The sequence below is a fragment of the Vombatus ursinus genome, unplaced genomic scaffold (assembly GCF_900497805.2).
Source record: "Vombatus ursinus unplaced genomic scaffold, bare-nosed wombat genome assembly UNPS02014773.1, whole genome shotgun sequence".
Lineage (NCBI taxonomy): Eukaryota > Metazoa > Chordata > Mammalia > Diprotodontia > Vombatidae > Vombatus > Vombatus ursinus.
The window spans coordinates 41,612,603-41,622,849 of NW_020954551.1; the positions used below are offsets into that span (position 1 = coordinate 41,612,603).

The 10,247-nt window shown below is 48.1% G+C and overlaps 1 protein-coding gene across 2 annotated transcripts in view; it reads left to right on the forward strand.

The window, feature by feature from the left end:
* PLXNA1 (plexin A1) overlaps positions 1 to 10,247 on the forward strand; it is a 308,227-nt gene that overhangs the window by 172,344 nt on the left and 125,636 nt on the right. The window lies entirely within an intron of this gene.

Genomic DNA, 10,247 nt, shown 5'->3' on the forward strand with positions numbered 1-10,247 from the left:
TCCTTCTCCAGCTCATTTTACAGATGAGAAAACTGAGGCAAACAGGGGTAAGTGACTCATCCAGGGTCACACAGCTAGTAGGTGTCTGAGGCTGATTGAACTCAGGAAGAGGAGTCTTCCTGACTCTAGGCTGGACATTCCATCCACTGTACCACCAGCTGCCTGAGCCTTCCTGTCACTTGCTAATAATCTTCCCGGCTGAGCAGAGGCCTGATGATGGAAGCTAGGATGGGGGCTGCCTTGGTGCCAGGGGCCTTGTGTTATGGCTGGGGGTGGGCAGGATGGGGAGCTCCAGCTTTCTCCTGTTTCTCTTGTGGGAGAAGGGGCTGGTCTGAGGAATTTAAGGTTGCTTATTTCAGTTGCTTATTTCCTCAGGTTAAACAGAAGCCTGGGCCCTGGAGTTCTTGTGCTTGTTTTGCTAATTCTAATTCTAAGGGATTAAGGAGTTATGGGATTAGAAGGTCATGACATCATAGGACTGAGAGGCCCCTTGAGATCATCTAAGTCTTCATTTATATGGAGGAGGAAGTTGAAGGTTAGAGAGGTGAAGTGACTTAATAACCATAATAAATATGTAGTGTTCTAGGATTTGCAAAGTGCTTTGCAAATATTATAGGTATGTGCTGTTGTTATCCCCATTTTAACAGATGAGGAAACTGAGGCAAATAGGTTAAGTGACTTGCCCAGGGTCACAGCTAGTAAGTGTCTGAGGCCAGATTTGAATTCAACTTTTCCTGACTCCAGGCCCAGCTCTCTTTGTTGTTTCATCTGCTTTCCTTAAAGTCCTGTATATAACAAGAGGTGCAGCCTAGGGTTTGAAGTCAAGACTTGCTGGTTTTTCTTAGCCCACTTAGCCGGTTGCCTCAGGGCTTGGCTATAGATGCTTGCCAGCATTTGAGGTCACCTAAGCCCGGTGTGACCAATGATGAGGGCAGGGAGGGGACCTGGGACTTGAGTGTGGGAGAAATGAAGAAACTCTCAACTTAGGGATGGAAGGTCCAGTGGTCAAAGTTAGTGGCTGGTTCCTTTGAACAGTGTGGAGGTGAGAGTCCCGTTTGTGACTTTGTGGCCCAGAGTTCTGCTTCCTTCCCAGCACCCTGCCCCTACCACACCAAAGCCGGATCATTCCCTGTCTTCTCTCCCAGACTTGGCAATCCCCACCCTCTTTGACGTATTTCCCCAAAGCCCAATTCTCCCTGCTTGGCATCCCCTTTAAGGTCTGAGGCTGGCCTCACTTCCTCTGTCTGACGTTGTATGAGACCTGTTGGGCCTCACCTCTCCAAGGAAAGGCTCAAGGTCCATTGTTTCTCTAGGGGGCCACGATTGATCCTTATAATTAATTACAAGGCATTCATCCGAACCTTAGCATATTTTTGTTGGTGTTAGAGTAGTCATCACGTATACTGTTTCCTGGCCTGGCATACTTGACTCTGTATCAGTTCTCACAAATCATTCTGTGTTTCTCACACAGCATTTTGTGCTAATCTTTCAACAAATTGAGCTCATCTAAACAGGTTATAAAATTGGCTATTGGTAGGCAGTAACAGCCTGAGGCCCTGGCATTCCGTGCCTGACTCCAGACCAGTGTGGCTGCTGATCCTGACATCACCCACCAATAACCCTGTCCTGCCTCCAAGGAAAATGACCTGACGCTCCCTTGGCCAACTGTATCCAAGAGCCATCATTGACTTCTGTGATCTGGCCTTTCCCATCCTAGCAAAGACAAGCAGATACCCCCAAATAGCATTCACTGACTACTAGAATGTGTGGTTCAGACTAAATGTTGGGTTTTAAGGGAAGGAGAAGTCAGTATTGTCAGGCTTGGTCCAGGATGGATTTTGTGGAGGAGGTAGGCCAGGGACTATGGTTTCAGGGATGCGTAGGACTTGAGAAAACAGAGGATGTGGGCAGAGAGAAGGACCCATGGTGGCCCTGCGTGGTGGAGTCATGGGCTCTGAGGATGGATGCTAGTTTTGCCTCTTACTACTTCAGCAAGTCATCCTCTCTGAGCCTCAGTTTCCTCACCTGTAAAAGAAAGGGTGTGGACTAGCTGACCTCTGGGTTCCTCCAAGCTCTTTGTCTATGATGCAATGTCCCATTCAGGGAACAAGGACTGAACCGATGGGGATGGAATGAAGTTTTGGCATAGGCAAAAAGGGAGGCAAGAAGGCAGTGTCAGCTCAGAGACGGCTTTGAAGGCCCAGCCAAGAAGTCTGAGAGGGAGAGCCAGTTTGGGGAAGACATGATGAATTCCTCCAAGCCTTTCTCTGCCTTTCCCATGTCTTGCCTGTACATGAGGAAGAGAATTGTCGAAAGGCAGGTGGTTTTCAACTTGACTTGTCCTTTTAACCTGTTCTTTTCTGCCTGTGGTCTCTGCATGCTTTGTCAAAAGCGTACTTTGTCTCTTGTTTTATTTGTGATTTGTGTTTATTTGTGATTCAAAAAGCAAAAGGGAGCATTGGGCTTGAGATCTCTCTTATAGAAGAACTCTGAAATTCAGTGATTCTTCGGTCCCCTGTGAGGCCTCAGAAGGGAGAGAGGTTCTTTGGGTCAGATCGGTAATGATTGGGTGGTTCCCCAGACTTGGCTTGAGGGTCCAGGGGAGTGCCTGGTATCAGCTTGGGTTTCCTGGTTAGGGTGTTCCCCCAAGGGATGCTGGCTCGCTTCATCTGCCTGGCCTCCTACAACAGGAAGCTGCTTCTGGTTTCTGAAACATCTTGCCCCCCCTCTGCTTTCCTACAAGGTGTGGGTGTCAGCTGGGTTTGGCTCATAGTCGGTGGAAGGAGGAGGAGGTGGTGAAGTTCCCTCCAGGTGTCTTCCCAGAGATCCCCAGAAGCAGCTTCAGAATAGCTTTGGGTCTCCTGAGAGCGCCCCACTCTCCTGCCTCTCCTGGTTTTTCAGATGGCCGGAAGGGACCAGGCCTGGTCTTCCTCGTCTGTGGTCTCTGTCAGTGATCCGTCTTCTCTCCATCTCTGACTACCGCCCATCGTTCCAGGCTAATCCTAATTGCCGCCATCTTTGTGAAACCTTTCCTTCCTCCCCCAGCTGACAGAAACTCCCACTCTGAACTTCGTGACCCTTCTCTCCCATCTGTATTTCCATTCTTTTGCCATTTACGACATCGCTGATGTTCTTGTGAACTTTGCACGAATGGGTGTCTTGGTAGCCTGGCCCTAGCGTTGGGGGCCTTTGGTCGTGGAGTCAGGAAATCATGGTTTAGGACCTGGCCTTGGCACTTCCTGGCTGTGTGACTCTTGGAAGAATAACTTAGCTCTCCTGAGCCTTTGTTTCTTCTTCTGTTAGATGGGGTTAAGGATGACTACCTTGTTGTGAAGAAAGAACTTAGTCAAACAGGACCTTGGGGTGGGAGGGAGCTCATAGGCCCCCTGGTCCAACCTGTTCTTGGACAGGGAACTCCTCTTACAACATATCTGACCGCCAGGCATTCAATGTGGAGAGCGTGGCAAAGGGGGACCCACTGTCTGGAGGTAGCCCATCTTCAAGGGCTGGAGAAGTGTCAACTCTTCCTCCTCTTCCTCCTCTTTCTTTTTCTTCTTGTCCTTGCCCTCATCTTCCCCCCTCCCTCTCTTCCTTCCTTCTCTCCCTTCCTTCCCCTCCCTCTTCCTTTCTTCCCTTCTCCCCCTCCCCGTTTCCCTTTCCTGCCCTTCTCTTTCTTCATCCTGCTCCTCTTCCTTCTTTCTCTTTCCTTTAACCTCTTCTTTTCTTCCCTTCCTCTCCACCATGATCACATTGTTATCTTTGTCCTCTCCCAGGCTAAATCATACCCTCCACAGGTATCTTTTTTGTCCTTACTAGCATCTAGCAAACAGCTGGCCACTAGCTGAATGACTTGGGACGAGGTGCGTCACTTCTCTGGGACTCAGTTACCACATCTGTGAAATGAAAGGGTTACTCCAGGCAATCTCGAAGGTCTCTCCGAGGTCCCCTTTCTACTCCTCTCAGGCAGTCGGAGCTAAGCCCCTGGGGATGTAGATAATGGATCCTGGAGGAGGCTGGGTGAGGGAGGGATCTTGGTGGGATGGGCCGGGCTGGAAGCGGGCCCACACAGGGATGCCTCCTAACTGCTCCCTCCAGCCCAGTGGGCTGCCCACATACCAAAATGGGTTTTCTTCCCCCTGTTGTCTTTTCAATAAACTTGCTATTGGTATAGTTTTTTTCAGTTTGAAATGAAGCATCGGTTACATCTTTAGAAGCTTTTGGGCAGATGGGGCTGAGTAGTTTCTTGAAAGCTGTGTATTTCGACATGGGATCCCATATACAAACCAAGGAGTCTTAGGGATGGGCAGGGCATTCTTTATTCTGAACTATGCACAAGCTCTGATTCTGAATTTCCAGTGATTGAAACTGAATGGTGCTCCTCCCTGGTCCCCTCCACCCCAGGTCAGCAATGGGACCAGCCCTTAGGGCCTTAGTTTCTCAGAGCTGAAAAGGGCTCCAGGCTTCAGTGCAGGGGACCCTCTTGGCCCCTAGCCCTGATGGGTGGTCATTCAGCCTGTGCCTGAATGGTCCAGGGGACAAGCAGCTTCTGCCTCCGGGGGCAGCCATCACCTACGTTGAGCTGGCACCTGCCTGCCGTGAGCGCCCCCCACCCTCTGGCCTCGTTTTGGCCTGTGCCGCTCTAGGGACCTTATGCAGAAGGATCCAAATCGGGAAGAGACTGTCTTGATTCCCTGACACTCTGAGTGGGGGCTGGAAGGGGGTGCTTTTACAAGGTTCTGGTGTCATTGCTTCTCAAGCTGACGTCACTGGGTGGGCTATTTTGGTTCTACTTCCTTCCCTTGGTATCACTTGAGTTTCAGTATTTCCTTACATTACTCATTGTTCATATGTCTGCCCTCTTTCCATGTGCTCTTCTGGGGTGAGGTGGGGGCAGATTATCTAATCAGCAAGCATTTATTAAGCACCTGCAGGATGTCGGGGTCTTGTAGCTGTTGATTGATTGATTAAAGCCTAGGCAAAGTGGGGAGCTCTAACAGCAATCCTGTTGGGCTAGGCATGCTCTTCTTCCCTGGTCTGGAGTGTCCTGATCCTGAGCTCATTCTCAACTCTGTCTTTTTCTGTCTCACTGTGTCTCTCTTTCTTGTTGGCACCCCACCCCTTCCTACCCACCTCTCTCTCTCTCTCTCCCCCTCTCTCTCTCCTGTCTTTCTCTTCTTTCTGTCTTTCTCCTCTTTCTCTATTTCTCCTTTCTCTCTCTCTTTCTCTGTCTCTCCTTTCTGTCTTTCTCTGTCTCTCCTTTCTTCTCTCTCTCTTTCTCTTTCTCTCTCTCTCTTCCTACCCACCTCTCTTTCTCTCTCTCTTCTTTCTGTCTTTCTCTCTCTGTCTCTCTCCTCTTTCTCTTCTCTCTTTCTCTCTCCCTTCTCTCTCTCTTCTTCTGCCTCTCTCTCTCTTCTCTCTGTCTTTCTCCCTTCTCTCCCCCTTTCTCCCCCTCCCTTTCCTCCCATCTGTATGTCTCTCTGTTAGTCTCTTTCTTTCTCCCTCTCTTTGTGTCTCCTCTGTCTCTATGTCTCGCTTCTTCTGTCCCTCCCTCTCCTTCCTTCTTTTCTCTTCCTCCCTCTTTCCTCCTCCCCTCTCCTCTCTCCACAAACAAACCCTTGGGCTTGGCAGCAGAAGGGGGTGTCTGTGAGAGGCCCTCCTCTCAGGATCCAGGACCCATAGGAGGAGGATAACGCCTTCAGGGCCTGAGCCTTGAGAACTAGAGACACAGCCTGCAGGGAGGCCCAGGGCCAGGGGAGAGAAGGCCCAGCATCTCTGCTCTTCACTCGCCTTCTCCTGCACTGCTGACACCATCAGGGATGGACTGCAAACAGCAGACCCTGAGACAGTATTGGAAAGGAAATGGTCACTCTTACTAGGTGACCTTGAACGTGTCTCTTTCCTCTTCTGGGCCTGGCTTTCCTCATCTTATGGAATTAGGAGGTCGGACTAAATTCTCCCAAGATGCTCCTTAATCTCTTACATCAGGAAAGCCATTGTTTCAGGTGCTAGCAGGCTAGCTGGGTGGTTGGTTAGCCTGTCCAGTGGGACGTGAAGAGGGGAATGGTCTGCAAACCGAGCTAGGTGGGAAGTGAAGGGTCCCAGAGCTAAGGGGAGACTGATGTTAGTACAGGATAACAAAAAAGCCTGTCTAAAAAGGTGAATAGGTGCAGGGGTGGTGAGGACACACCTGGCTGGGACTGAAAAGCATGGTGGTAGGGGGGAGGTGGAGATAGGTAGGAGAAATGGAGTCATAGAATTTCAGAATAGAAGGGACTTTAAGGTAACTTTGGGCAAGGTTGGAGAAACCCTTGAATGTCAAGCAAGTACTTTGGACTTGATCTAATAGGTATTGGGAAGGTAGTGGAAGGACATGACAAAAGGTGTGTTTTGTCAAAATTTATCAGGTATTGGGAAAGGGAGTAAGCATTTATATAGTGCCTACTGTGTGCCAGACACTGCACTAGGAACTTTTTACAAATATTATTTCATTTAACCCTCACAACAAGTCTGGGAGGTAGGTTGCTGCTATTAACCCCATTCTTTAGCTGAGGAAACTGAGGCTAAAGTAACTTGCCCAGGGTCACCCAGCTAATTAGTGCCTGAGGCTGGATTTGAACTCAGGTCTTCCTGACTCCAGGTCTAGAACTCTGTCCACTGCACCTCCAGCTGCCTCACAGACAGTAGATGTAGACAGAGTCAGAAGGGGAAAGTCTGGAAGCTCTTGTGGTAATCCAGCAGTGAGGGGTGAGGACCTGGATTTTTTAGTGGTGGTCACCTTGGTTCTTGTCCTTGCCTTTCTGTCCCCACATTCCCATTTTATGGGGGCGTTGGTGCTTGTTTGAACACGGGGAGGTGTGAGCGGTGCCTAGCAGGTGCTTGGGGATCCCCCTCCATGACACTGCTAGAAACATCCGAGGCTCGTTCTGTCCCCCAGTGAAGGTCAGCGAAGGAGGAAAACAAGAGAGCCATCATATGCAGAGAGAGGCTGCAGACGAGAGTTCACCCCATGCCTCAGGGTCACAAAGGGGAGGGGGCCGGTGCAGGAGTGAAGACAGGCTTCCAGCCAAGGGCTGCCGCTACCGCTGCTCTTGTGGGGAAGGGCAGGGCCCTCGTGGTATATCCTTCACGTAGCCAGAACGGGATCAAGGCCTGCTTGGGGGAGGCCAGATGAGGGTGGGGGACTGGGGGACCAGGAGACCACACAGCCAGCTGTTGGGAGGGGTGCGGCCTGGCCCTGGGCTGGGGCACAACGACCGTGTCTCTTTCTGCCCTCCAAAAGACCCACGCCCCTCGTCCCTGGCAGACTACATGGTTCTTGCCCAGGAATACCTAAAGGGACCTAGGACAGACTTAGTTATTGTGTATTGGAAAGGACGTTCACTTTTGTGTCAGAGGCTCTGAGTTCAAATCCTGGCTTTGCTTTATTTCTTCTTACCTGTGTGCCTTGGGCAAATCCCTGACTTCCTGGGCCTCTTTGTAAGAGGAGGAGGTTGAGTGAGATACTCTCTGAGATCCCTTCTGGATCTAAATCCTATGATCCTAATACATTTAGGACCTGGCAGCAGATGGGACCAGGTGGGCTGGGGTCTAAGAGAGTGGAGACAGACAGACAGACACCTTTGGATTCCTGTTCAATTTGTTCTGGAGCAGTTTCTAGATCTCTGGTTGGAATCCTGGCAGAAAAGGCCCCTTCTCCCTCTTTCCCGTCCTGTGATTGGAACACCTAGGAGCACTCCCAGAACATCACCTAGTCATGGTCTGTCCTAGAACCTTGTATCTCTTCTGCTGTATCTTTTATGTACCTAATAAATTGCCTATTGTCTCCCCCATTAGAATAATAGTTGGCATTTATTTATTTTGCACAAAGTATTTTATAAATGTTGTCTCATTTGATCAACTCTGGGAGGTAGGTGCTATTATTATTCCCTTTTCACAGATGAGGAAACTGAGCCTGAAAGAGGTAGAATTACTTACCTAGAGCCACACAGCCAATAATTATCTGGTGCAGATCTTTTGGACTCCAAGTCCAATGTTTAATCCACTGTACCACCCAGATGCCTTTATTAGAACACTATTATTTATTCATTCATTCATTTATTTATTTTTAATTAGTACGCTACTTTGGGGCAGGAACCGAAATTTTGCCTTCCCATGTATTGCTCGTCTTTAGCATAGCTGCTGGAATGTCCAAAGTACTTAATAAATGCTCTTTGACTGAATGTCTTGTCTCCCACATCTCTGCCGTGTTGGAAATCTTATATTACATTTTCTCTTTGTCAAGACACTCGTTGGTTTTTCCGTTGCTTAGAGTTCATCCTCTTTTTAATGATTTGTTAATTTGCATTGTTGTAATCATATATATGGTGGTAGGTAGAAATGGAGAGAGGGAGAAATAGAAGGAGAGATAAATGACATAGATGGAGAAATAGAAGGAGAGGGATAAATGGAGGTAGAGGGAGAGATGGACATGGATGGGTAGAGATAGAGATTGATAGCTAAAGATGAGACTGATGGATAGAGAATTGAGATAACTTGATAGAGATATTTACATAGAGACAGAAAGATGGATAGATGGATAGAGAAATAGAATACCTACCTCATAATAGCCCCTACCTCCCAGGGTTATTGTGAAGATAGAATGAGATAGTATTTGTAAAGTGCTTTGCAAACATTAAAATGCTATGTAAAATGTGAGACTATTATAGAGTATTATAGAGCATTTATTAAGTGTTTACTGTGTACCAGGCTCTGTGCTAAGCACTGGGATACAAATACAAGTACACAAGACAGCTCCTGCCCTCAGGGAGCTTACATTCAGATGGGAGAAAACTAGACACCAAGGGGACCTGGATGTGGTAGGGGGAGGAACAGGGTAGTCTGGAGATGGCCATGTCACCACCCATCAGTGCCAGGCTTCCCACCGGCAGAGGCTGAAGATCTGGTGGGAGGGAAATGAGGATGTTGGCTGCAGTTCATGACCAGCATGGCATGTGGAGATGGAAAGTGTTCTCCTGGATCTGCTTTATTTGGTGTGCATCAGGTCACACAAATCTTCCCAGGCTTCTCTGACCTCACTGGTAGTCCTCATTTCTTCCTTTGCGCCAATCCCGGCGTCTTTCCATCACTGTTAGGATGTGATTTTCACAGACTGTTCCCGACTGGCCTGGTGCAAAGGTTTGTTTTGGAGAAAGGAAGTTCTTAACAAGGTGGGGAGATATATCTATCCTTCAGCTCGATTCCTAGAACCTTAATTAATGAGTTCCTCTGTGTATTTGTGTTTGCCTTTTCTAATTTTAAGTGAACTCATTTTAAAAACTGTTTAACCTAAAGCTCACAAGTGAAAAAAAAAAAAAGGTTTACAGAACAGCAACACCCTGACATTGGTAAAATTCATTCTTTAAGTACATTTACAAGATGTAAAGTGAATTTACATGCTTGCATTACACAGGACCCAAAGCCTCCACCTTCAGTGAGTTTTGTTTAGGCTAGCACCTCTTGGCTCAGTGCTGTATTGTAACCCATCCTTTTAGACCTCCTTTGCTCCTCCCTAGGCCGAAGGAGAGAAAAGGGTCTTGTAGGACCCTGGAGCTGGAGGGGAAGGGGACATTAAAGGTCATCCTGTCCCCATTTAACAGATGAGGGAACTGAGGCTCACAGAGCTTCAGGGTTTGCTCATGGTCATACAGGTAATGAATGGCTGAGCCTGGGTTTAAACTTAGGTCCTGTGACTCTAAGTTCATTGATGATGATGAATTATTGTGCTGTGCTGCTTCTCTTCCCCCTCCCCATCCCCCAATTCCAGAGTCTTTTAAGGATGGAGTTAAGCCATTCTCAGGCATGGCATCAGTAGCCCCTTTGATCTGGTGACTGGCTGAGGAATTAGGCCAATGGAATTCAAAGACAGGGGGCCATAGGCTGTGTGGCCTTGGTTAAATCAATTAACCTTTCTAAGCTGTTCATCTGTAGGATTGGTAGGCTAGACCAGCTTGGACAGACTCGGCTAATTCTGTACTACAAAGGTGGTTCTGATATAATTCCCAGCATGCAGTGGGTTGGCCTTCCATGTTAAATAATAATCATTGGCTCACATTTACAGGGGCTTCAAAATTTACAAAGGGGCACCTGGGTGGCTTAGTGGGTAGAGCACCAGGCCTGGGCTCAGGAAGATCTGAATTCAAATCCAACTTCACTTCTTCTCCCTCTATTTTTTTTTTTTTTTTTTTTTTTTTTTTTTTTTTTTTTTTTTT